This window comes from Acinonyx jubatus, chromosome C1 (genome assembly GCF_027475565.1).
Source record: "Acinonyx jubatus isolate Ajub_Pintada_27869175 chromosome C1, VMU_Ajub_asm_v1.0, whole genome shotgun sequence".
NCBI lineage: Eukaryota > Metazoa > Chordata > Mammalia > Carnivora > Felidae > Acinonyx > Acinonyx jubatus.
This window is the reverse complement of record NC_069381.1, coordinates 157,600,762-157,627,598: the sequence shown is the minus strand read 5'-3', so window position 1 is coordinate 157,627,598 and position 26,837 is coordinate 157,600,762. Positions and strand designations below refer to the sequence as shown.

Below are 26,837 nucleotides of genomic sequence, written 5' to 3'. Positions count from 1 at the left end.
AATTTTTTATTGTTAACAAAAGAATTCACCCAAAAATAAAGAGCAGGAAGAAATGACAGCCAGGGACTTAATCATCACAGATACAAGTAATATGATTGAACCAGAATATAGAACCATGAGAATAATAATACTAGCTGGGGTTGAAAAAAAGCATAGAAGACACCAGAGAATCCTTTTCTGCAGAGATAAAAGAAATAAAATATACTCAGGCCAAAATTAAAAATGCTATAATTGAGATGCAATCTTGAATGGCTGCCACTACGGCAAGGATAGACAAAGCAGAGCCACGAATCAGTGATACATAAGATAAAATTATGGAGAATAATGAAACGGGAAACAAAGAGGAAAACAAAGGCAAAAGATCATGATACATGACTTAGAGAAGGCAGTGACTTATTAAAAAGGAATAACATCTGAATCGTAGTAGTCCCAGAAAATGAAGAGAGAGAAAAAGGGGCAGAAAGTTTATGTGAGAATTAGAGTGGAAAAGTTTCCTAATCTGGGGAAGGACACAGATATCAAAATCCAAGAAGCACAAAGAATTCCCATTAGATTCAACAAAAACTGACCATCACTAAGGCATATCACAGTCAAATTCACAAAATACACAGACAAGGAAAGAATTATGAAAGCAGCAAGGGAAAAAAGTCCTCAACCTATAAGGGAGGATGATCAGGTTCACAGACCAATCCACAGAAATTTGGCAGGCCAGAAATTAGTGGCAGGATATATTCAATGTGCTGAATCAGAAAAATATGCAGCCAAGAATTCTTTATCCAGCAAGGCTGTCATTCAAAATAGAAGGACAGATAAAGAGTTTCCCAGACAAACAAAAACTAAAGGAGTTTGTGACCACTAAACCAGCCTGCAACAAATTTTAAGGGGGACTCTCTGAGTGGAGAAAAGATGAAACAAAACAAAAAAGACCAAAGGCAACAAATATTAGACAGGACCAAAAAACATCACCATAACCACCAACTCTACAGGCAACACAATGGCACTAAATTCATATCTTTCAGTACTTACTCTAAATGTAAATGGACTAAATGCTCTAATCAAAAGACATAGGATATCAGAATGGATAAGAAAATAAGACCCATCTATATTCTGCTTACAAGAGACTCATCTTAGACCTAAAAACAGCTGCAGATTGAAAGTAAAGGAATGGAGAACAATCTATCATGCCAATGGCCATCAAAAGAAAACTGGAGTAGCCATATTTCTATCAGACAAACTAGATTTTATTTTATTTTTTTCAATATATGAAGTTTATTGTCAAATTGGTTTCCATACAACACCCAGTGCTCATCCCAAAAGGTGCCCTCCTCAATACCCATCACCCACCCTCCACTCCCTCCCACCCCCCATCAACCCTCAGTTTGTTCTCAGTTTTTAAGAGTCTCTTATGCTTTGGCTCTCTTCCACTCTAACCTCTTTTCAGACAAACTAGATTTTAAAATAAAGTCTGTAGCAAAAGATCAAGAAGGGCATTATAACATAATTAAGGGGCCTGTCCACGAAGATCTAACAATTGTGAATATGTACTCCCCCAAAGTGAAAAACCCAAATCTATAAATCAGTTAATCACAAACATAAATAAACTCATTGATAATAATACCATAATAGTAGGAGGCTTCAACTCCCCACTTACAGCAATGGACAGATCATGTAGGCAGAAAATCAACAAGGAAACAACAGCTTTGAATGACACACTAGACTGGATGGACTTAACAGATACATTCAGAATATTTCATCTGAAAGCAGCAGAATACACTTTCTTCTCAAGTGCACGTGGAACATTCTCCAGAACAGATCACATACTGGGACACAAATCAGCCCTCAACAAGTATAAAAAGATTGAGATCATACCTTGCATATTTTTAGACCACAACGCTATGAAACTCAAAATCAACCACAAGAAAAAAATTGGAAAGACATGAATACTTAGAGATTAAAGAACATCCTACTAAAGAATGAATGAGCTAAACAAGAAATTAAAGAGGAGATTAAAAAATACATGGAAGCTAACGAAAATGAAAACCCGACAGTCCAAAACCTCTGGGATGCAGCAAAGGCAGTCATAAGAGAGAAGTATATAGCAATGTAGGCCTTCCTAAAGAAGGAACAAAGGTCTCAAATACACAACCTAACCTTACACCTAAAAGAGCTGTAAAAAGAACAGCACATAAAGCCCACATCCAGCAGAAGAACGGAAATAAAGACTAGAACAAAAATCAATTATATATATATAAAAAAAAGCAGTGAAACCAGGAGTTTGTCCTTTGAAAGAATTAACAAAAATTGATAAACCCCTAGCCAGATTGATCAAAAAGAAAAAGGAAAGGACCCAAATAAATAAAAACATGAACGAAAGAGGAGAGAACAAACCAACACGACAGAAATAAAAACAGTATTAAGAGAATATTATGAGCAATTATATGCCAACAAATTGGGCAATCTGGAAGAAATGAACAAATTCCTAGAAACATATTAACTACCAAAACTGAAGCAGGAAGAAATAGAAAATTTGACCAGACCCATAACCAGTAAAAAAATTGAATCAGTAATCAAAAATCTCCAACAAACAAGAGTCCAGGGCCAGATGGCTTTCGAGGGGAATTCTACCAAACGTTTAAAGAACAGTTAACACCTATTCTTTTGAAACTGTTCCAAAAAATAGAAATGGATGGAAAACTTCCAAACTTATTCTGTGAGACCAGTGTTACCTTGATTCCAAAGCCAGACAAAAGACCCCACTAAAAAAGGAGAACTACAGACCAATTTCCCTGATGAACATGGATGCAAAAATTCTCAACAAGATACTAGCAAACCAGATTCAACAATACATTAAAATAATTATTTATCACAATCAAGTGGGATTTATTCCTGGGATGCAGGGCTGATTCAATAGCCACAAATCAATGTGATACATCACATTAATAAAAGAAAGGATAATCACACAATCCTCTCAAAAGATGCTGAAAAAGCATTTGACAAAATACAGCATCCTTTCTTCATAAAAAAAAAAACCCTCAAAAAAGTAGGGATAGAAGGATCATACCTCAAGATCATAAAGGCCATATACAAAATACTCACAACTAATATAGTCCTCAATGGGGAAAAATGGAGAGCTTTCCGCCTAAGGTCAGGAACACAACAGGGATGTCCACTCTCACCGCTGTTATTCAACATCGTGTTGGAAGTCCTGGCCTCAGCAATCAGACAACAAAAAGAAATAAAAGGCAGCAAAATTGGCAAGGAAGAAGTCAAACTTTCACTCTTAGTAGAGGACATGATACTCTATGTTGAAAACCCAAAAGATTCTACCAAAAAACTGCTAGCACTGACACATGAATTCAGGAAAGTTGCAGGATATAAAATCAATGTACAGAAATTGATTGCATTTTTATACACCAATAATGAAGGAGCAGAAAGAGAAATCAAGGAATTTGTCCCATTTACAATTGCACCAAAACCCATAAAATACCGAGAAATAAAACTAACCAAAGAGGGAAAAAATCTATAGCACTGAAAAGCATAGAAAGTTTATGAAAGAAATTGAAGAAGACACCAAAAATTTTTCCATTTTTTGAACATTCCATGCTCATAGATTGGAAGAACAAATATTGTTACAATGTCGATACTACCCAAAGCAATCTACATATTCACTGCAATCTTGATGAAAATAACACCAGCATTCTTCACAGAGCTAGGACAAACAATCCTAAAATTTGTACAGAACCAGAAAAGCTAAAGAAATAGCCAAAGTAATGTTGAAAAATAAAACCAAAGCTGGAGGCATCACAATTCCAGACTTCAAGCTGTATTACAAAGCTGTAATCATCAAGACAGTATGGTACTGGCACAAAAACAGACACATAGATCAATGGAACAGAATAGAGAACTCAGAAACGGACCCACAAACATATGGCCAACTAATCTTTGACAAAGCAAGAAAGAATATCCAATGGAATAAAGACAGTCTCTTCAGCAAATGGTTTTGAAAAAACTGGACAGCAACATGCAGAAGAATGAACCTGGACCACTTTCTTTCACCATACACAAAAATAAACTCAAAATGGATGAAACACCTAAATATAAGACAGGAAGGCATCAAAATCCTAGGGAATAAGACAGGCAAAAACCTCTTTGACCTCAGCCACAGAATTTCTTACTTGACATGTATCCAGAGGCAAGGGAAACAAAATAAAAAATGAACTATTGGGGGGCGCCTGGGTGGCTCAGTCAGCTAAGCATCTGACTTCGGCTCAGGTCATGATCTCGTGGTCCATGAGTTCGAGCCCTGTGTCAGGCTCTGTGCTAACAGCTCAGAGCCTGGAGCCTCCTTCAGATTCTGTGTCTCCTTCTGTCTCTGCTCTCATCCCCCCACTCTCTGTCTCTGTCTTTGTCTCTCTCTCTCTCAAAAATAAATAAATACTTAAAAAAATTTTTAATAAAAAAAATGAACTATGGGACCTCATCAAGATAAAAACTTCTGCACAGTGAAGAAAAACAATCAGCAAAACTAAAAGACAACCAATGGAATGGGAGAAAATATTTGCAACTGACATGTCAGATAAAGGCTTAGATCCAAAATCTATAAAGAACTTAATCAAAATCAACCCCCAAGAAACAATCCACTGAAGAGATGGGCAAAAGACATGAATAGACACTTTTCCAAAGAAGACATCCAGATGGCTAACAGACACATGAAAAGATGCTCAACATCACTCATCATCAGGGAAATACCAATCAAAATCACAATGAGATACCACCTCACACCATTCAGAATGGCTAAAATTAACTACTCAGGCAACAACAGATGTTGGCAAGGATGCAGAGAAAGGGGAACTCTTTTGCACTGCTGGTGGGAATGCAAATTGGTGCAGTCACTCTGGAAAACAGTGTGGTGCTTCCTCAAAAAACTAAAAATAGAACTACACTATGACCCAGCAAATAATCTACTACTTATTTATACAAGAGATACAAGTGTGCTGTTTCGAAGGGACACATACACCCCAATGTTTATAGCAGCACTATGACAACAGCCAAAGTATGGAAAGAGCCCAAATGTCCATCAACTGATGAATGGATGAAGAAGATTGGTATATATATATACAATGAAATATTACTTGGCAATCAAAAAGAATGAAATCTTACCATTTGCAACAATGTGGATAGAACTAGAGTGTATTATGCTATGTAAAATAAGTCAGAGAAAGACAAATATCCTATGATTCTGCTTGTGTCGAATTTAAGAAACAAAGAGATGAACATAGAGAAAGGGAAGCAAAAATAACATAAAAACAGAGAGGGAAACAAACCATAAGAGACTCTTAAAGAGGGTTGCTGGTGGGGGGTTGGGTGGGGGGATGGGCTAAATGGGTGTTAAGAAAGGCACTTGTTGGGAGAAGCACTGGGTGTTATAGGTAAGTAATTAATCACTAAATTATATTCCTGGAAAAGAAAAGAAAAGAAAAGATAAGAAAAGAAAAAAGAAAAAGAAATTGGCTCGTGAGACTTGCCAAAAAATTGGCAAGTCTGAAATCTAGGGTGGGTCGGTATGCTGGAAATTAGGCATGCGTTCATGATGCAGTGTTGAATCTGAAATGCATAGGGCAGACCAGCAGCCTGGAAACTCAGACAAAATTTCTATGTTATAGTCTTGAGGCTGAATTCCCTTTTTAAGAAATCTCAGTTTTTGCCCTTAAGATCTAAAACTGATTGGATAAATCCCACCTACAATATCAAGGGTAGTCTCCTTTTCTTAAAGTCAACGGACTATAGATATTAATCATATCTATAAAATACCTTCCCAGCAACTGGGTAGCATAGCCTAGCTGAGTTGGCACACAAAATTTAATGATCACAGGAAGATAAAACAAAATTACTGCTTAATTAATTTTTTCTTTTTTTAATGGTTATTTCTTTATTTTGAGAGAGAGAGTGTGTGTGAATAGAGGAGGGATGGGGAGAGAGAGAGAGAGAGAGAGAGAGAGAGAGAGAGAGAGAGAGAGAGAATCATAAGCAGGCAACATGCTGTGAGCACAGAGCCCAAGTAGGGCTGGATCCCACAAACCGTGAGATCATGACATGAGCTGAAATCAAGAGGTGGTTGCTCAACCAACTGAGCCACCCAGGCACCCCTAGTGAATTTTTCATTGAAAGCCAATTTTGGCCACATTTATTTCTTAAACATATATATTTAACATCAACAACGGACCCAGCTGCATTAAGATATTCATATAGACACCTCCATCCGAAGTGTTGCTTATAAGTAGGTCCCGGGGGTACAATACTCACAGAAACTACTATAACCCTAATTGCTCCCTCTCCCAGTCTCAAGGAAGCTAGCATTCTCCACTCTGGGGGACCCACCACACTCTAACAAATCAACCACCTCACTATGCTCTCAGGAATAAAGTTTAGCTTTGCTCCTTCAAGGGTTAACCTTTAAAACAAAACCCTGAGTAGCCCCTAAAAGCCCCTAAAAAGATTTTAACTCTCTTCCCTGAAAGGGAGAGTGATGGGGTATATAAGTTTATGGGGTTGGAAAAAAAGAGGCTGGCCCCAAGAATCCAAAGGTTTGGCTCTCCTTGCAGAAAGCAGGAAGAGAAGAGAAGAGAAGAGAATGATCTTTATTGTGTGTGAATCTTTTACAACTGTAGGAGACTTAAATATCTCAATCAGTTGCCTTGGCCATGATTTTTATTCATTTCAGGAATAGAGCAGAGTCAAATGGTAGAGACAGAACTTGGGAGAGTTAGGCATCTGAGTTTGAATCCCAACTTTACTATTATTTATAAATATGTGTTGAATGAATAAGCAAATTGCCTCAGTGATGTGGGGTTTATCATTACCTCTTACTACCTCTTACTTCATTTGCAAAACAGCAATGGTAATTATGATATTTGCCCTACTTTTCTCAGAGAGTCATTGTGAAGATTTTTTAGTTTTTTTTTTAGTTTATTTATTTATTTTGAGGAGGAGGGTCCAGAAAGAGAGAGGGAGAGAGAGAATCCCAAGCAGGCTTTGCGCTGTCCACGCAGAGCCCCATTTCAGGGATCAGTCTCACCAACGGTGAGATCATGACCTGAGACGAAATCAAGAATCTCACATTTAACTGACTGAGCCACCCAGGCATCCCTGTGAAGATTTTTAAAAGGAGGAAATGACAAAGAATATTGAATGAATCCAAAGATTGGATACTGTGGGAGGCGGAATACTGGCTTCCTAAAGCTATCCATGTCTTAATCCCCAGACCTGTGAATATGTTACATTGCATAGTCAAAGAGAAATTCAGATTGCAGATGGAATAAAGGTTACTAATTAGCTAACCTTAATATAAGGTTGTCCTGGATTATCTGGGTGGGCCCAACTTAATCACAAGGGTTTTTAAACGTGGGAGGGAGGCAGAAGAGTCAGCGTCAAAGTAATGTGATGTGAGAAAGATTCAGTCAGTCATTGCTGGCTTTAAAGATAGAAGAGGACCCAAGCCAAGGAATGCGGGTAGCCTCTAGCCAGAAAAGGCAAGGAAACAAATTCTCCCATATAGCTTCCAGAAGGAACACAGCCCTGCCACCACTTTGATTTTAGCCCAGTGAGACCCATTTTGGATTTCTGACTTCCAGAATGGTAAGCTAATAAATCTGTGTTGTTGTAAACCACTAAACTTGTGATAATCTGTTACAGACCCATAGAATATTGATACAATTACTTTAAAATGTTTTAGATGGTACTGGTCCTTAATTCCTACAACAAAAATGGGTCTTTCTACATTATTAACCATAGTCAGATGTTTGTCATGCAAACTAAGGTATCCATGGGTAAGGCTTCCAGTTTTTATTTATTTATTTATTTATTTATTTATTTATTTATTTATTTATTTATATTTTTATTTTTTAATTTACATCCAATTTAGTTAGCATATAGTGCAACAATGATTTCAGGAGTAGATTCCTTAATGCCCCTTACCCATTTAGCCCATCCCCCCTCCCAAAACCCCTCTAGTAACCCTCTGTTTGTTCTCCGTATTTAAGAGTCTCTTATGTTTTGTCCCCTCCCTATTTTTTATATTATTTTTGCTTCCCTTCCCTTATGTTCATCTGTTCTGTGTCTTAAAGTTCTCATATGAGTGAAGTCATATGATATTTGTCTTTTTCTGACTGACTAATTTCACTTAGCATAATACCCTCTAGTTCCATCCATGTAGTTGCAAATAGCAAGATTTCATTCTTTTTGACTGTAAGGCTTCCAGTTTTTAATTAATTTGAAATATAATAGTACCAAATATCAAGTACATTATATCAATATGCATTTTCCATGTTTGTATTTGCTATGGAAGGCAGTATTTCTTTATTTTTTATTTTATTTTATTTTATTATTTTATTATTTTATTTTGGGGAGAGAGCATGCACAAGCAGGGGAGAGGGGCAGAGGGAGAGAGAGACAGAGAATCGTACGCAGGCCCCACACTCAGAGCAGACCCCAACATGGGGCTCGATCCCAAGACCATGGCATCATGACCTGAGCCGAAATCAAAATTCGGACACTCAACTGACTGAACCACCAGGTGCCCCTAACAGTGTTTCTCAGAGTGAAGTGTGAGGGTGTATTAATCTCCTAGGGCTGCCATCACAAACTGGGGTGGCTTACAACAACAGAAACTTATTTTCTTACAGTTCTGGAGGCTAGAAGCTTAAATAAAGGTGTCAACAGGGACAGACTCCCTCTGAAGACTCTGGGGAAGAAACTCTCCTTGCCTCCTCTAGCTTCTAGTGGTTGCTTGGTGTTCCTTAGTGTACAAGAGCATAACTCCAACTTCTGCCTCCATCTTCACATGGCCTTCTTCCCTGTGTGTCTCTGTCTTGTTTCTTTCTCCTTCTAAGGACACCAGTCTGGGATTTAGAGCCCACCCTAATCCAATATGACCTCATCCTAACTTGATTACATCTGCAAAGACCCTACTTCCAAATAAGGCCATGTTCACAGGTACCAGGGGTTAGGACTTCAACTTGCCTTTTAGGGGGACACAGTTGAACCCACAGCAGAAAGCTACTTTCTCAGAATCCCAATCGTGCTTGTTAAAGATGCAAACCTGGTGGCTCGGTTGGTTGAACATCTGACTTCTGCTCAGGTCTTGATCTCATGGTTCATGGGTTCGAGCCCTGTACTGACAGCATGGAGCCTGCTTGAGATTCTCTTTCTCTCTGCCCCTTCCCTGCTCTCTCTCTCCCTCCTTTTTAATTTTTTATTTTTTTAATGTTCATTTATTTTTGAGAGAGAGAAAGAGACAGAGTGTGAGTGGGGAAGGGGCAGAGAGAGAGACACACACAGAATCTGAAGCAGGCTCCAGGCTCTGAGCTGTCAGGACAGAGCCCAAGGCAGGGCTCGAACTCTTAAGTGGTGAGATCATGACTGGAGCTGAAGTCAGATGCTTAACCTACTGAACCACCCAGTCTCCCCTCTCTTTGAAAATAAATAAATAAATGTTTAAAAAAAGATGCAAATTCTAGGGTACACCCCAGACAACCTGATTGGGTTTCTGGGGTTTAGGCCTAAGAATCTGCTTATTTAACAAGCTCCTCTCATGATTATTAGTCACTCTAAACTTTAAGAATCATTGATATGTGTAGTGGTTTTATTTTTTGTAATTTAAAATAGTAAGGAAAGGCAATTTAGCTTGAAGTCACTTTACTCTTCCAAACATTTGTTTTGTATACTTATAAAAGTGAAAAATGCAGGAAGCTCTCCTCCTGTGTATAATGGTATCCACAAGGCTCCCAAGAGCCTAGATACTAAAGGCTTCCAAGAAAAACATCAGGTGTTTAAATGTTTCCATAAACTCAAAACTGACCTGTTTTTACTTTCAAGCTTCCCTGAAATGACCTTAGTCAGAAATCTCTTGACCTAAGAACAGAAGAGGAACCCAACAACAACAACAAAAAACTGATGTGGAGGAAAAAGAGAAGATGGCCTTTGTGCCCCTGAAACGCAACATGGTCCCAAGAGAAAGAAACAAGACCTAACATGTTTCTGGTGCTTATGAGAAGGTGACCCAAAGTGGGGGGGAACAAAGGAATGAGAGAAATTCTGAGGAGTCTGGCAGAGGCAATTCAAGTTCCTGGGAGAGTTCCGTGTTGTGTTTGTCTCTCCTATGAGAATGTTAGCTCTGAGCCAACACAAGTGTTGTGTATGTGTCCTAAATGAGTAGTGTTTCCTCACCTCCCCCACCTTTGTCTTCTCTAGGTAAGATTTATTTGAAGAATATTAAGATACACAGGTTGTATACAGAAATTCCAGGAAAGATGTTTGCCAAAACAGAAAAAGTGGCTAATCTCTATGTAAGATTTATTTGAAGAATATTAAGATACATAGGTTGTATATAGAAATTCCAGGAAAGATGTTTGCCAAAACAGAAAAAGTGGCTATCTCTGGAGGGTAAGATTTTAGGTGGTTTTTACCTTTATAATTTGTTGTGGTTGTTGTTTTAGACCTTTATAATTTTCTATATTTGATTTTTGTTTCAGTGAGCACTTACTATTTACAAGATCAAAAAATACACCACTATAACTGTAAGAGAGTAGTGCACACAAGCACTTTGTGCATGTGAGATGGTAGATAAACTAATACCAAACAGCTGAGTTAGTTTTGAACAGAAGTCCAAACCTTTAAGATTCTTTTGTTCTCTGTAGCAGACCTGTACCCTGAGATTTTTATCTACTCATCAGGTGTGCACCAGACAAATGGTATGGTAGTAAAAAACAAATTATTTGACTATTGGTCCCGTTTTAGGGTCCTATCTGCTCCACAGTGTCACTCTACTCTTTTTTTTTTTTTTTTCTTTTTGCACAGAATCCTATACCTTATTGCAGGTCTTTACTTAACATGGAGTAAACGTAGTTTTTCTCTGGGTATGATCTCAGCTCTTAAATAATGCTGTCTAGAACACTTCTAGGTAACAGGGGGTTTACAGTGTTTAAAGTTTTAAAAGTTCAACCTACACTTTTATTTTCTATGTATGTGGCAGGTAAAAAAGTAACTTTGTAATCTTCACCACACCTCAGGATAGACCCATAACCCACACTTCCAACCACAACATGGTGGTAGGATATGCTATGATGACTGGAGACTTTCTCTGAAACTCGTCCTTACCACCAAGACCCTTCGAAATTAGAGTGTCTGTGGAAGTGAAGAGAGTGGGGAGGTGCCAAGATGATGCGTGTGAATAGAAAGAAGCAGACTTTAACGATTTTTTTTAAAAAGAAAGATGTAAGCTGGTTAAAACTAGGGGTAAGGGGCATAGCATTTGGAAGAGTAATAGGACAGGGAAAAGAGCAACACAACATTCCGGTGAGGTGAGGAGGAGGAAGAGAGGTTTTGCCAGTGCAGGTGGCCAGGTAGCTCTGAGCCTGGGACCTACTTTTGGAACACTGCTGAGAAAAGCTCATTCATCCAGTGTCCAGGAACCCAAGGGGGCAATGGCTGGGCCAGAATAGACCAAGGAAAGGGAGCCTGAGAGATAGGCAAGAGGAAAATTGATACTTAACACTCTGCTCACTCCTATAAAGTGTGGGTGTGACTCATTAGACAGAAATTATTACTTTCCTTCAAGCAACCAAGTGTGATGTTGCTAAGGCCCCACTGAGAGGATTTGGCAAGGAAACTAACATTTGGTGAGCTCCTACTATGTGCCAGCACTTTGCTAGATGCTTTTTTTTTTTTAATTTTTTTTTCAACGTTTATTTATTTTTGGGACAGAGAGAGACAGAGCATGAACGGGCGAGGGGCAGAGAGAGGGAGACACAGAATCGGAACCAGGCTCCAGGCTCTGAGCCATCAGCCCAGAGCCTGACGCGGGGCTCGAAGTCACGGACCGTAAGATCGTGACCTGGCTGAAGTCGGACGCTAACCGACTGCACCACCCAGGCGCCCCAGCACTTTGCTAGATGCTTTTGACATTATTTTATTTAATCTTCCAAACAGTACGAGGAGATAGCACTGTTGTGCACATTTTGCAGAGAAGGAAACTAAAGCATAGGAAGGTTAAATAACTGCTCGAAATCATAAAATTAAACAAGTGGCAGAGCTTGTAGAATATACCTGGCTGGAATATCATTGCTCTTTTCACTGAGTAGAAACATCATAGCAAACTAGAGAGTTCAAATCTCTACTTTTGGGTTTGTCTCTGGTCACTGCTGACATCCATTAAAGAAGGACTTCTGCCTTGAACTTTTAAACTGATTCTTTAGTGTAGACATTGCCATTGCACGGTATATTAGGCCAGGTCCTCTAAGAAGCAGACCCCAAGACAAGATTAGATGTTCTGAGATTTTATTAGGGAAAGTGATGATGTGAGAGAATATGGGGGCAGGAATGGAAAAAGGCTGAGAACTGTCAGACTGCAAAGCAAGTCTGATCCCAGTGAAGAGGAAAGGGAGAGAAGATTGGATAGGAGGATCCTGAACCACCAAGCAGTCCCAGGAAGGTTTAGTAAAGCTTTTGGGAAGTCCTTAGCCAAAATATGCTATGGAGGTGATGACTTTTGAGCCAGAGTCACCTTGAACCAAAGTTGAGAAATCCCATATTGCCTAGGAATGAGCCTGCCTTAGTATCCCTGCCCTACTCAGCCACTGGATGGGAATTGCTATGAACATCACAGTCTCTGTGTAACTGCTATGATGGACAAAATGGTGATTGTCCTTATCGGATTTATATGATAAGGGACTTGTATCCAAAACATACAAAGCACAGAATTCAATAAAAAGATAAATGAACCCAATTAAAAACGAGCAAAGGATCTGAACAGAAATTTCTCCAGTGAAAATATACAAATAGCCGATAAGTATGAAATGATGTTCAGCATCATAAGGCATTGGGAAAATGCAAATAAAAGCCACAGTGAGATATACTTCACACCCACTAGGATGGCTATGATTTAAAAAATGTACAATAGGGTTGCCTGGGTGGCTCAGTCGGTTAAGCATCTGACTCTTGGTTTTGGCTCAGGTCATAATCTCATGGTTTGTGAGTTGGAGCCCCGTACCAGGCTCTGTACTGACAGTGCAGAGCCTGCTTGGGATTCTCTCTCTCTCCCTCTCTCTGCCCCTCCCCCACTGGCACAGTCTCTCAAAATAAATACATAAACTAAAAAAAAAAAAACAAACAAACAACAGAAAAACAAAAAAACAAAAAAACCCACAAAAAACAAGAGCTGGCTGTGATGTAGAGAATTTGGAACCTTCACACATTGTGGGTGGGAATGTAAAATGGTGGAGTTGCTTTGGAAAACAGTTTGACGGTTCTTAAGTTAAACATAGACTCAGTGATTCTACTCCCAGGTATATATCAAAGAGAACTGAAAGCCTATTTCCACACAAAAACTTACACACAAATGTTCATAGCAGCATTGTTCATATTAACCAAAGAGTGTTCATCAACTGATGAATGGATAAACAAAATGTAGTCTATCCATACAATGGAATATATTTGGTCATAAAAGGAAATAAATAACAGAATATGATTCAGCCTTAAAAAGGAAGGAGATTCTGTCATATGCTACAATATGATGAACCTGGAAGACATTTTGCCAAGTGAAATAAGCCAGTTACAAAAAGACAAGTAAGGAGTGCGTGGGTGGCTCAGTCAGTGAAACGTCCAACTTCGGCTCAAGTCATGATCTCACGGTTCATGGGTTTGAGCCCTGTGTTGGGCTCTATGTTGACAGCTCAAAGCCTGGAGCCTGCTTCAGATTCTGTGTTTCACTCTCTGCCTCTCCCTCATGCGCTCTCTCTCTCTCTCTGCCTCTCCCTCACTCTCTCTCTCTCAAAAATAAATAAACATTATAAAGTTAAAAAATAAAAAAATAAAAATAAAGACAAATAGTATATGATTCCACTTGTATGAGGACCACCTAGAGTAGTCAAACTCATAGAGACAGAAAGTAGAATGGTGGCCGCCAGGTGCCGCGGTGGGGAGGGGGTAGGGAGCTGCTGTTTTATGGGTATAGACTTCCAGGTTTACAAGATGAAAAGAGTTCTGGAGACGGGTTGCACAACAATGTGAATGTACTTTACATTACTGAACTGAACTTGCAATGGTTAAAATGGTACATTTTATGTTATGTGTATTTTACCACAATTTCAAAAAGGGCAAAACGAAACAGAAAAATAAGAAGGCATGAAGCACTGATACATACTGTATCATGGATGAACCCTGAAGCCACTGTGGCAAGCAAAAGAAGCCAGACATAAATGGCCGCATGTTGAATGATCTCATTTACATGAAATGCTGAAGCTGGGCAAACCCATGGAGACTCAACAAGCAGGTTCGTGGTTGCCATAGCTGGAGGGAGTAGGGGCCGTGAAGCAACTGCTCACGGCACAGACCTTCCTTCTGGAGTGATTAAAATGCTTTGAAATTAGATAATGGGGATGGTTGCGTGACTTTGTGTCTGCAGTAAAAACTATTGAATTACATACTTTAAAAGGTGAGTTTTATGGTATGTGCATTATATCTCAATAAAGATGCTACTTTTCTTAATGCCGCGGTGGATTTCAGAGCCCACCAGCACGGGAACATCAGTCAATTACACTCCCCTGCAGTTGCAGATCTAGGAGGTGCCTTTTCATGGCTGCCACACATGAAGCTCTATTACAAGTATATTTTTGGTGTTGATCATAATAGTTACCTAAAATGCGTTAAGTGCAGATCTGAGCAGAGTGATGGGCTAAATTATTTCCCCAAATGATTTCCTTTTCCAGGATTCAGTAAATGCAGGGTCCTGATGTTCTCACTGAGGGTACAAGAGTTTTGATGCTGCTATTTCACTGCTGCAACGGTTCTGCTTCTGAGAGAGCAGAGGATATGTCAGCAGAAAATACGAAATGGTTTCAGATCTACTTTGTGACCCTAACAAACATAAAAGTAGTAGGAAACAACTTGGTATTTCCAACTGCTGACCAGAGTCACACTTATGCAAACTGTCATTGGAGTCATTGCTGCTATCATCCTCATTTTGGGCAAATCAAATGGAAAGAAGGAAGGATGGGATGAGCCCTGCTGAAATAAGATGGCAATCCTTGTGACTCAGGGTACACGGTAATTTTTTAATGTTCCAGATTTATAGCTTAAGTGGAAGATAAGCCAACATCCAATCTAAAAAAAAAAAAAAAAAAAAAAAAAAAAAAAAAAAAAAAAAAAAAAAAATCCCAGAGAGGTGGAAGGAGCAAAAGGAGGGAATAGTACCAGAAGCCAGACATTTCTAAAATTACCTTACTTAGAGATGTGATTTTGGAATCATGTGAATGTTTTGCATGATTAAAATAAAATGGAGTAACTATGAAAATTAAAACATGAAGTTAGTAAACCTAATTGTGTATTGAGTAGGCAGCTTTATTGTACAGAGAAGAACTATTTCAAAGTGTTTTTTCTTTTCTTTTTGTGTTTTGAGAGAGGGCAGAGAGACAGAGAGAGAGAGAGAGAGAGAAAGAGAGAGAGAATCCCAGGAGGGGCAGAAGAAGAGAGAGAGAAAGAGGGAGGGAGGGAGGGAGAGAGAGACAGACAGACAGACAGACAGAATCCAGGCTCACCAGATGCGAGGCTCAACCTCACCCCAAGTGGGGCATGAGTTCACCCAAAACGGGGCTCAAATCATGAACCATGAGATCATGACCTGAGCCGGAGTCAGATGCTTAATGACCAAGCCACCCAGGCATCCTCAAGATATTTTAAAACATAATTTGACTGGGATGTACTCTAAGACAAAAAGAACTGCAAAAATAAACAAACTTAAATTTTTTCCAGTAGTCATATTGTTAGTAATATTGGCATAGTTTATTCTAAACTATTATGTATGTAATAGGATAAAGCAAATAAGTAATCATGTTAATTCAAGAGGAGCCAAGATTGTCAACATTAAAAAAAATGACAAATATAAAATCAGAGAATTTAAATAAAAACCATGTAATCCTAAATTTGAATTAGAAATATAAATGCATGATTCATTTTCTATTAAAAAAATATTTCCTGGTTTCTATCTACTAGAAAAGCCTAAGATAATGATGAACCCAGGCTCACTGGTCTCTCCTAGCACCCAGACTGTAGTTTCTTCCTTCCTTCCTTCCTTCCTTCCTTCCTTCCTTCCTTCCTTCCTTCCTTCCTTTCTTTTTTTAATGTTCATTTATTTATTATGAGAGAGAGTATGAGTTGGGGAGGGGCAGAGAGGAGACAGAGAATCCCAAGCAGGTTCCGCACTGACAGCGTGAAGCCCAAGGCAGGGCTCAAACTCATAAACCGAGAGATCACGACCTGAGCCGAAATTCAGAGTAGGATGCTTAACCAACTGAGCCATCCAGGCGACCTCAGACTGTAGTTTCTAAATACAACTTTCCACCAAAAGGAATTGGCCTTTTGGGTAAATGGCTAATTAACTGGGGCAGGAAAGATTATGATGAGCTTGGAATATTTTGTCATATTAGAAAGCAAGGAAGCTATGAAGAACTATGGGGTAATGACAAAAGGATTCAGAAACCAATTTGAAGAGGTTCCCATGAGCCAAAAATGGGACAATTTAAGCATCAAGATGAATAAATAATAACTGCAATGGAATGAAACATTAAAATCTGTGAATTTATAATGATGCTAAACAAACAAAAAAATTGATCGTCTTTGGTGAATGCTAGGAAACAAGCATTTATTCTGCCTTTCCTGTAAAAACTACACCTCAGGCCAATAAAACTGTTGATAAGAGGAAGTTTTCTTGATAGAGTTAAGCTAATAAGTGAAGAAGGAATGATAAAAACAGTATACGATCATTTTGCAACCTTCTAATGAATTAATGGATATAGACCATGATCATCAAAGGACTGTTAATATTGCAGAGACAACCAGACATGTTCGCCCTCTTGTGGAAATGCACCATTACGCAATATTCTTGATAAACCAGCAAACTTGAATTCAGTACAGTAACCATTTGCAACATGTGTCTATTTCAGCTTCAATTTCAATTAACCTGTATGTGCTGTCCAATATGGCAGGCACTAGCCATTTGGGGCTGTGTAAGTATAAGTTAATTAGAACAAAATTAATTAATTCAGTCCCTCAGTCACACTAGTGCAATAGTCACATGTGCAGATATGGAATACTTCCATCATCACAGAAAATTCTACTAGACAGGACTAAAATCTAACTACTAGTTTACAAGTAGTACAGGGAACTGAAGAACATGATTGACGCAGTATGAGGATTCAATCCCTAAATCCAGGATATGGGAAACTATAGGACAAATGACCCAGCTCCTTCAACAAATAAATTACAAGGGCAAAAAAAAAGTCTTAAGTTAAAAGAGACTTAAGAAAAACATCAACCAAATTTAAGTATGAGCCTCTTTGAATCCTGATGGTAAAGCTCTGGGAAAAAAAAAAACATTGAGGCAAATTTAAACATTGATGATATTTGATGATACTAAGAAAGTAGTATTATTTTTTTAGGATAGTGATATTATTTTAGTGTCTAATGAAAGATCCCTTATCTTATAGAGCTGCATCCTAAATGTTTACGCAAGAATGATTTGATGTCTAGATTTAGCTTTAAAGTAGTCCAGTAGGGAGAGAAAGTGGATCAGGGCATAAACGGCATACGATTTTTGCTGTATGTGAATAACTCTTGATGTTTGACATTCCATTAAACTATTCTAGTTCTTATATATGTCTGAAGTTTTCTATAAGAAACATTTTAAAGGTGACTGGCTTATCTTTTAGATTCATAGAATAGGTCTGAAACCATTTGGCATTTTTTTTGCTGTCATTTTTTTATTCCCTGTGTCAGAATGTTTGAAGCATAGAAATGGCGGCATCACGTTGTGCTTCATTGTTCTCTGACTTGCTTCTCATGCTGTGACAAGTTACTTAAACTTGCTTTCCCATTACATTAACTGTAAGACCACTACGGTAGGTGTCCAGTAACCATCTAACGTTCAACCTACACTCTGAACTGATCATGGCATCCAAAGAAACATGGCAGATGTTGGAAGTACAGAGATGAATACAATACAGTTCTTGACTTCAGGGAGCTTATGTTCTTACGGAGAGGGAGTCATATGATACATAAATTACTATAATAAAGTAAGCACAAAGTTTAGAGTGGCCTGAAGAAGAGACTGGTGATTTATATCCTGGGGTGGTGTTAAAGAAAGACTTCATTAAAGAAGGTGATTTGCACAACAGTTTGAAAGAACGAAAACGTGCTTTCCAGGTTAGCAGCAGAAGCAAAGACGGACAGGCATGGAAGAAGCTGGTATGTTTGAGAGACCGTGAACACAGTGACTCATAGCTTTGGAGGTGTTCGTTAGTCAAATTCCTATGGATTTCAAGTAATTACTCTCTTATTAATGGGAAATTTAAATTTTTAAATGTTTATTTATTTTTGAGGGAGACAGAGAGAGAGAGAGAGCATGAGCAGGGGAGGGTCAGAGAGAAAGGGAGACACAGAATCAGAAGCAGGCTCCACGCTCTGAGCTGTCAGCACAGAGCCCAATGCAGGCCTCGAACCCACAGACAGCAAGATCATGACCTGAACCGAAGCCAGATGCTTAACCGACTGAGCCACCCAGACACCCCTATTAATGGGGAATTTAAATTCAATTCAATAACGTTTCAGTTCTATTAAGTGAACACCTAGCAGACTGAATGAATAACTGAAAACATCCTATCAATGAAGCACTTTCTAGGCACTTAACACTTGCCCAGAGTCTGTGGAAAGCCCAAAAGGAAATAGGAAAAACTCCCAAAAGATTTTCTGGTCTTGTTAGAGAGGTAGGATTTACATATATGTGGAGCACTTACAAAGAATGAGTAGCTTCTGGGCCAGTGTAATTCCTTCTCTAGGCAAGCTGATCTGCAAACACAAAAGAAACAGAAAATAGGACGTGATAAAATGTTAGGGATTTTAGAATTCCAATCTATACTAGGATTACATACTAGGATATGTATGCATGTATATAAGATGAATGCATGCAAATTTGGGGCAGAGAAGAAGCCTAGGGTGTAAACCAGCTGCCTTTTTAGTGAGGTGGGATTGTGATTTTTTTTAACTCTTTAAAAATTTTCCTTAATGCTATTGTGTTAATAAGTAGAGGAAGCTTTCTAAAGTCTACGGTAATTTGGATCTACAACAAAAAGATCATTCTGAAAGACTGGGAGGAAATGGGAGACAGTAAAAGAATCAGGTGTAAACAAACTTTCAATTTTGGTAAATTCTAACCAATTCTCCTTGGCTGGGGAAAAACGATAAGAAACCTATAATATTTAGAAAACACATTAAAACAAAGCTGAAACATCTCTTGCATGCAGGCTTAGGGTAATTCATTTGATTAAATGGGTGTGCAGAAAGGAGACAGTTTCCCTTGAAGTGAACAATTTTGATGTCTAATTTGAGGTCAGATCCCTTTTTACAGAAGACATTTTTTTTTTTTTTTTTTTTTTTTTTTTTTGGTCTGGCACATTCGGCAAATGGAAAGCCCCTCCTGCTTGTCCTCTGTCTGGATTGCTTACTCTGGGAAATGAAAGGATGGCATGGTCTGTGAACCGGCAGTTATTCTTCTTTGCTGCATATCGTGTTGGCTTTTTTGTAAGAAAAATCATAAGAACATATAAAAGTTTTTGATGAATAGAACCCTTTATTTTTAGCAGAAAATGGATGGAGCGGTTTGGGGCTTTGCAGCTGCCTGTTGCTCTCATGTGAGCACCTCCCACAGCCTTGACTTTTTATTCTGCTGCGTACTCGGTGCCAAGATTTACATGGTCGCTGTGGGGAACAACTGGATTTAGCATAAGTAAGAAAAACTGCTTTTCCCCTGGGGCGAGACAAAAAGGATAAGTGCACAAGGCGCAGAGACAATATTATCAGGAGTTATATTCCTGTTCAGCTCTTTTATTCACTCTGAATCCTGGATTCTATTGCAAATAATAAAAGCAAGAAGCCAGTTGGCTTGAAGCCAAGGTCTGGGATTAGCAGAAGAGACTATTTTGTTTGGGGCTAAAAATATGTTGGTCCGTGATGGTTCTATACATTACAAGTAGGGCCACTTGGATTACACATTGTTTTTTTTTCATAAGCTGAGATATTGCCAAGAAAGTACAAATCAATGACGATTTGAATGAGGGAAAGACGAGTTGCTGTCAGAGCACCCGAGAGCCCAGGCGGTGCTCTTGCACACCTGTTACTGCTTGGCACACCTCAGTTTGCTCCATGTTCTCTGAGGCTGGGTGGGATTGCTATTATCCCCTTAACAACCTGCACCATTTTCCAAATGATGTCAATTTTTTTTCCTTTTCATTCTCCCCTCAAATATCCCCCCCTGCTTCCTGCGCACCCCCCCTCCAAGCTAGATTAAAGTGGTTGCAAGAACTCATTTTGAATTCAGGCAAACCTGGATTGGAATTCTAGTTTCCCTACATGCCACCTATCTCTGATGATCCTAGGGAAATTACTTAAGTTTTCTTTACTTCAGTTTCATCATTGATAAAATGATGAATAATAATAGTACAGATCTCCTTGGGGTTCGTGGAGACTAACGGGGCAGTACATAAAGATCATGATGCACCGCATCTATGCAAAGAATATCGCATAGTAAGTAATGAAATTTTACCTTGATCATTATTGCAGGGTAAAGTGGTATTTAGAGGGAAATTTATAGCTCAAAAATATAAAAAAATAAGAAAGCTTTTAAAAATGAAACAAGCATCCAACTGAAAAACTATGGAAAAGACAGAAGATGTTTATGTTATAAACTGGGTAACTTCTATTTCTAGATATATGGAAGACTAGATGTCCAGAGAAAGTCTTCCAGTATGGAATTTAAAATTCTGGATGAAACACAAAAAGAATGAAATCTTGCCATTTGCAATGATATGGATGGAGCTAGAACGTATTATGCTAAGCAAAATAGGTCAATCAGAGAAAGACAAATACCATAGTATTTCACTCATTGGTGGAATTTAAGAGACAAAACAGATTAACATACGGGAAGGAGGAGAAAAAAGAGGAGAGAGGGAAACAAACCACAAGAGACTCTTAAGGACAGAAAACAAACTGAGGGTTGATGAAGGGAAGAGGGTGGGGGATGGGCTAGATGGATGATGGGTATTAAGGTGGGCACCTGTTGTGATGAGCACTGGGTGTTGTATGCAAGTGATGAATCACTGAATTCTCCTGAAACCAATATTGCACTGTATATTAACTAAAATTTAAATTAAAAAGATAAAAAATAAAATAAAATTCTGGACAAAGCATACTTCTAAAAATCTTCTAGGGGCTCCTGGGTGGCTCAGTCGGTTAAGCATCTGACTTCGGCTCAGGTCACGATCTCGCGGTCCGTAAGTTCGAGCCCCGCGTCAGGCTCTGTGCTGACAGCTCAGAGCCTGGAGCCTGTTTCAGATTCTGTGTCTCCCCCCCTCTCTGACCCTCCCCCGTTCATGCTCTCTCTCTGTCTCAAAAATAAATAAACGTTAAAAAATTTTTTTAAATCTTCTAAAAGATTTGGCTGGCCTACTGTGAAAATGAAGACTATCCTTGCTATCGGTAATAAAAGAGTAAGAATCTGGAGCACTTGGGTATCTCAGTCGGTCAAGCACCTGACTCTTGGTTTTGGCTCCAGTCATGATCTCATAGTTCGTGAGTTCGAGCTCCACATCAACTCCACACTAAGTGTGGAGCCTGTTTGACATTCTCTCTCACTCAATAAATAAATAAACAAACATTTTTTTTTAAAGTAAAAATCCACAGAGGTAGGCCCATCTGATGTACCAACATCAGTTTGCCACAGAGGTTTCTGACTAACTTTGGTGACCATATACTGAAGAGGACAAACAAAAACACAAGGCCTGTAAATGCTGCGAGGATGGACTTGAAAACTTCCACATGAACCCAGAAAGATTATAGTAGGTACATTCAAGATGGCTGAACTGGGGTGTGGGGGTGGTGAGGGTGGGGCACCCTACAGAAAGAGACAGTGAGGGGAACTTGCCCGTTGTCTTTAGCAAAATGTAAAACGTCTTTCGTAAAAAGTATACAAGAGGGAAAATACTTGGAGAATATCTAATCACAAATCTGTTACAACACGTGTTTGGGGCCACAATTTATACCACATGTGTTACCTACTCCCTAATAAATCTAAGAAAAATATTTGGTTAAAAGTGCTCCCAAATATTTGGTTAACAGGAACTGAATAACAGAATAAACCTAAAGAAAGTACAAGGATGGAAATAAAAGAAAAAAATTACTGACACAGAAAATACAGAAGCAGCAAAGCACATGTTTTGAAAAGACTAACAGTAGTGACAACCGTTATGAGAGCTTGACCAAGGAGGAGAAAACACAAACAACACAGTCGTGAACAGAGAACATAACTTAAGATGCTGAAAGGATTTAGGAAAGTATTTGGGACACCTTTGCCAATAAATACGAAAACAGATGAAATGCACAAATCCTTTGAACAATGTTTCTCCAACTTTCACCTCTATCGTTACCACCTGGGAACCTTTTAAAAACACAGATCGCTGCCCCCGCCCCACAAAATTACCTGACTTCATAGATCTGAGATGTGAGTCTGAAAGTTTGCATTTTTAGCAAGGTCTCAGGTGATCAAACACTGAAGAGATTGTCCTGGAAAATATAAATTACCAAACACACTTGATAGGAAATAGAAATTATTTTATGGTCTAGTGCTTTGTTACTTTTTTCACATAATGGCACACATATGCAAAACCCCATAGCACTATATGGCACACTGGGGTAAACAGATGAGGCTGTTGTTGGCTGGAGCTAACCTGCCCCTGAACTCTATTTGTCCCAGCTCTGCCTTGACCTACTTGCTCTTGGCAGCCCCAGTGATTGAAGGATTAACATCCTGGGCTCACCTGTACTCCATGCTCCGCATACCAATGTGCTTTTACTCATAGAAGTTACTTACCGCTGCATTAAAAATTACCCCCTGGCTTAACAGCTTAAAGCAACATACAGTAACTAGCTCACCGTTACCATGAGCCAGAAATCCAGACATGGCTCAGCTGTGGCCTTTGGCTCTGGGCTCTAACAAGGCTGCTATCAAGATGTCAGCCGAAGCAGTCACCTTCTGGGGAAGAATCTGCCTCCAAGCTCACTTACTTGGGTTCTTGGCAAGAGTTAGTTCCTCCTGGACTGTTGGGCTCAAGGCCTCAGGTCCTCTCTGGTTGTTTGCCGGAACCTTCATCCCTTGCCATGTGGGTCTCTCCATAGGTACGGCTTGCTTCTCACAAGTGAGCAAGAGAAAGAATGAAAGGTGGGCAGAAGTCAGTTTTCTGAAGCTTCATCTCAGAGGTGGCATCCCATCACCTTTGCTGTATTCTATTAGTTAGAAGCAAGTTACTACATGCAGCCCACCTTAAGGGGAGGGAATTACACACTGGGCACGGAAACTGAGAGGTGGAGCTCATTAGGGGCCATCCTAAAAGTCTGCTTACCACACCAGAAGAGACCCTGCTTGGTGGGAGGGTTGATGTTCAGCTTTCCTTGTTAGTTCCAAATTACCATCTAACAGTTACCATTATTACAAATTCTCACCAACATTGTTATTGTCAGATTTTTTTTTTTTTTGCCAATCTGATGACTATAAAATGGGAACTCATTATAATTCCCTTGTAATTAATGAGGGTGAGCATATTTTCATATGTTTACCACCTGGATGTGTTCTGTTCAAAGCTGTTCATATTTGTTCATCTTTATAGTGGATTTTTATCTTTTTCTTATCTGTTCAAAGGAGCTCTTATGAGTGGATACCAACCCTGAGTCCGCTATATGTGTAGTGAGTCTCTTCCTCCAGTGTTTGGCTTCTGTTTTCACTCTCTTGATATTTTTTGAGGAACAGCAGTTTTATGATTTTAATGTAGTTGAATTTATGCTTCCAGTTTTGTGTTAAGAAATCCCTTGTTCCCTCAAAATTAGAAAAGTAATATTTTATGTATCCTTCTAAAATTTTAAACTTTTGTCTTTAAGCCTTTTATCCATCTAGAATTGATTTTTGTGTATAGTGTGAGGTAGGAGTTCACTTGACTTTTCCCCTCTTCTGGCTAATCAATTAATACTTACTGAAGGGTCTGTCCCCCTCCTCCTAATCTGCAATACCATAGATAAGTTTTCCGTACATTCCTCTATTCATGGGTCTTACTCAGGACTCTGTTTTGGTCCACTGATTTATCTCTGAACTGATAACATGTTCCAAATTACTAATGACTTAATTAACAAATCTTAATAGTTGGTAGTAGGGTCATTGCTTCTATTTGTCCAACTCCAGGATTGTTTTGGCCATTCTTAGCTCTTTGTTCACCTATATTTTAGAACCAGCTTGTCAAGTTCCAGGAATAGAATATCCTTAAATCTACAGGTCATTTTAGGGAAATATTGTTTACATCTTTAATGTCCTTTACTGAAGTTTTATGATTTTTTCCATCAAGGACTTGCACATCTTTTGTTAGATCTATTCCAAGACGCCTTACACATTTTGTTGCCATTGTAATCAGCATCGTTCCTTTTTGTATATGAGTTGCTAAAGTGTAGATTTGTAATTATGTTTTATCTATTGACCTTGTATTGGCCTGAAAGGTTCTTTTCCAATTCTTGCCTGGTTTTAGTATCAAGGTTACACTAGCCTCAGATAATGAGGTAGACACTATTCCCACTTTTTCTATTCTGCAAGATTTCAAGTATGATTGAAAATGTCTCTTAAATGTCTTTACTGTTCTTGCCATTAGAAATAGCTAGGCCTGGTGTTTTCTTTGTTGGAAGATTTATAATTAAATTTCTTTAATGGTAATAGCAAAGTTTTCTATCTGGTGTGCCATGTAAACAAACTGATATGTTCTGAATGGACTTTGGAGATTTTTTTTTCTTACTGTCATTTAAAAAACTTTTTAAAATTTACATCCAAGTTAGTTAGCATATAGTGCAACAACGATTTCAGGAGTAGAATCCAGTGATTCATCCCCTCCATATAACACCAAGTGCTCATCCCAGCAAGTGTCTTCCTCAGTGCCCCTTGCCCATTTAGCCCAACCCCCACCCACAATCCCTCCAGCAGCCCTCAGTTTGTTCTCTGTATTTAAGAATCTCGTATGTTTTGTCCCCCTCCCTTTTTATATTATTTTTGCTTCTTCCCCTATGTTCACCTGTTTTGTATCTTAAATTCCACATACGAGTGAAGTCATATGCTATTTGTCTTTCTCTGACTAATTTTGCTTAGCATAATACCCTCTAGATCCATCCACGTTGTTGCAATGGCAAGATTTCATTCTTTTTGATTGCTGAGTAATACTCTATTGTGTGTATGTGTGTGTGTGTGTGTGTGTATATACACACCACATCTTCTTCATCCATTCATTTGTCGATGAACATTTGGGCTCTTTCCATACTTTGGCTCTTGTCGATAGTGCTGCTATACACATTGGGGTGCATGTGTCCCTTCGAAACAGTACACCTGTATCCCTTGGATAAATGCCTAGTAGTGCAATTGCTGGGTCGTAGGGTAGTTCTATTTTTAGTTTTTTGAGGAACCTCCATACTGTTTTCCAGAGTGGCTGCACCAGTTTGCATTCCCACCAGCAGTGCAAAAGAGATCCCCTTTCTCTGCATGCTTGTCAACATCTGCTGTTGCCTGAGTGGTTAATTTTAGCCATTCTGACTGGTGTGAGGTGGTATCTCATTGTGTTTTTGATTTGTATTTCTCTGATGATGAGTGATGTTGAGCATCTTTTCATGTGTCTGTTAGCCATCTGGATGTCTTCTTTGGAAAAGTGTCTATGCATGTCTTTTGCCCTGAATGGGCTTCAGAGATTTAAAACCCTTAGCCCTGAAGAGGTCAAAGCCAACAGGTGAGAAATAGACATGGGGCTGCAAGATCTCATGGCCAAGTTGCCTCTGGTCAAAAGCATCTTTGTCCCTTTAGCCCACTATGCCTTTGACATACACTATTACACTTTTTGATTTCTCCATAAAGATCTTGCATATGTTTTGTTGGATTTATCCCAAGATGTCTTGTAATTTGTCATCAACACTGGCATCTTTCTTTTAATTGTGCTTACTGAATATTTGTTGATAAAGTATAGATCTTCAATTGTAGTTTATTGATCTTATTTATGGCAAGCTTACTAAACTCTCTTATTAATTCTAACAGTTTTTCTATATAATAGCTTTTGTGTGTGTGTGGCGTGTTATGAAGAAAGTTAGGAAGCACTGTCTTAGAGAAAGTCTAGCCTTAGTTTCTTCATCTATGAGATGAGGTTGAAAAAGTATGTGCTTCCTAAGATTGTTGTGAAGATTAAATGAGTTAATCCAAGTTAGGCAACAGAACAGTACCAGGCACACAGTGTTTAAGTACCACTGGCTGTTATCATTACTTTTTCATCTTTCCTCTTTCCATAAGACCTTGTATTTCTCTCCTGCAGACTCAACCTGATATTTTAGGCCATCAACAGTGGGTTTTGACCTTTTATGGGTCTTATAACCACATTTAGATCTTGAAGGAAGCTTTCCATCCTTACCCTAGGAAGATGCAAACACATAATTTTGCATAAAATTTGAGGATCCCCTTATCTATGCACATGGATCTTCCTCTGCCTCCAAAAGATCTATGGGACCAGGTTAAGAATCCTGCTAGAAAACAATCCTCCTAGTTTTCTAGAGGGGTTTGAGATGTTCTAGTTGGATCCCCTAGGGATTTGGTATGAATATACTTAGCTCCTAGTCTGGCCATGACATTGTGCCTCAGTCCTGATAAATGGGATTCAGTCTTGCCTCTCTCACCTACA

The 26,837-nt window shown here is 38.9% G+C and overlaps 1 long non-coding RNA gene across 2 annotated transcripts in view; it reads right to left on the bottom strand.

Moving 5' to 3' along the window:
* The window catches only part of LOC106987881 (uncharacterized), a 79,265-nt gene that overhangs the window by 39,274 nt on the left and 13,154 nt on the right, over positions 1-26,837 (bottom strand). For both annotated transcript variants that reach the window (XR_008295436.1, XR_008295435.1), the window contains exons 3-5: positions 23,164-23,284; positions 22,580-22,662; positions 18,843-18,894 (exon numbers count right to left, since the gene is read on the bottom strand). This is a non-coding gene — a long non-coding RNA (uncharacterized LOC106987881). The remainder of the gene's footprint in view (positions 1-18,842; positions 18,895-22,579; positions 22,663-23,163; positions 23,285-26,837) is intronic.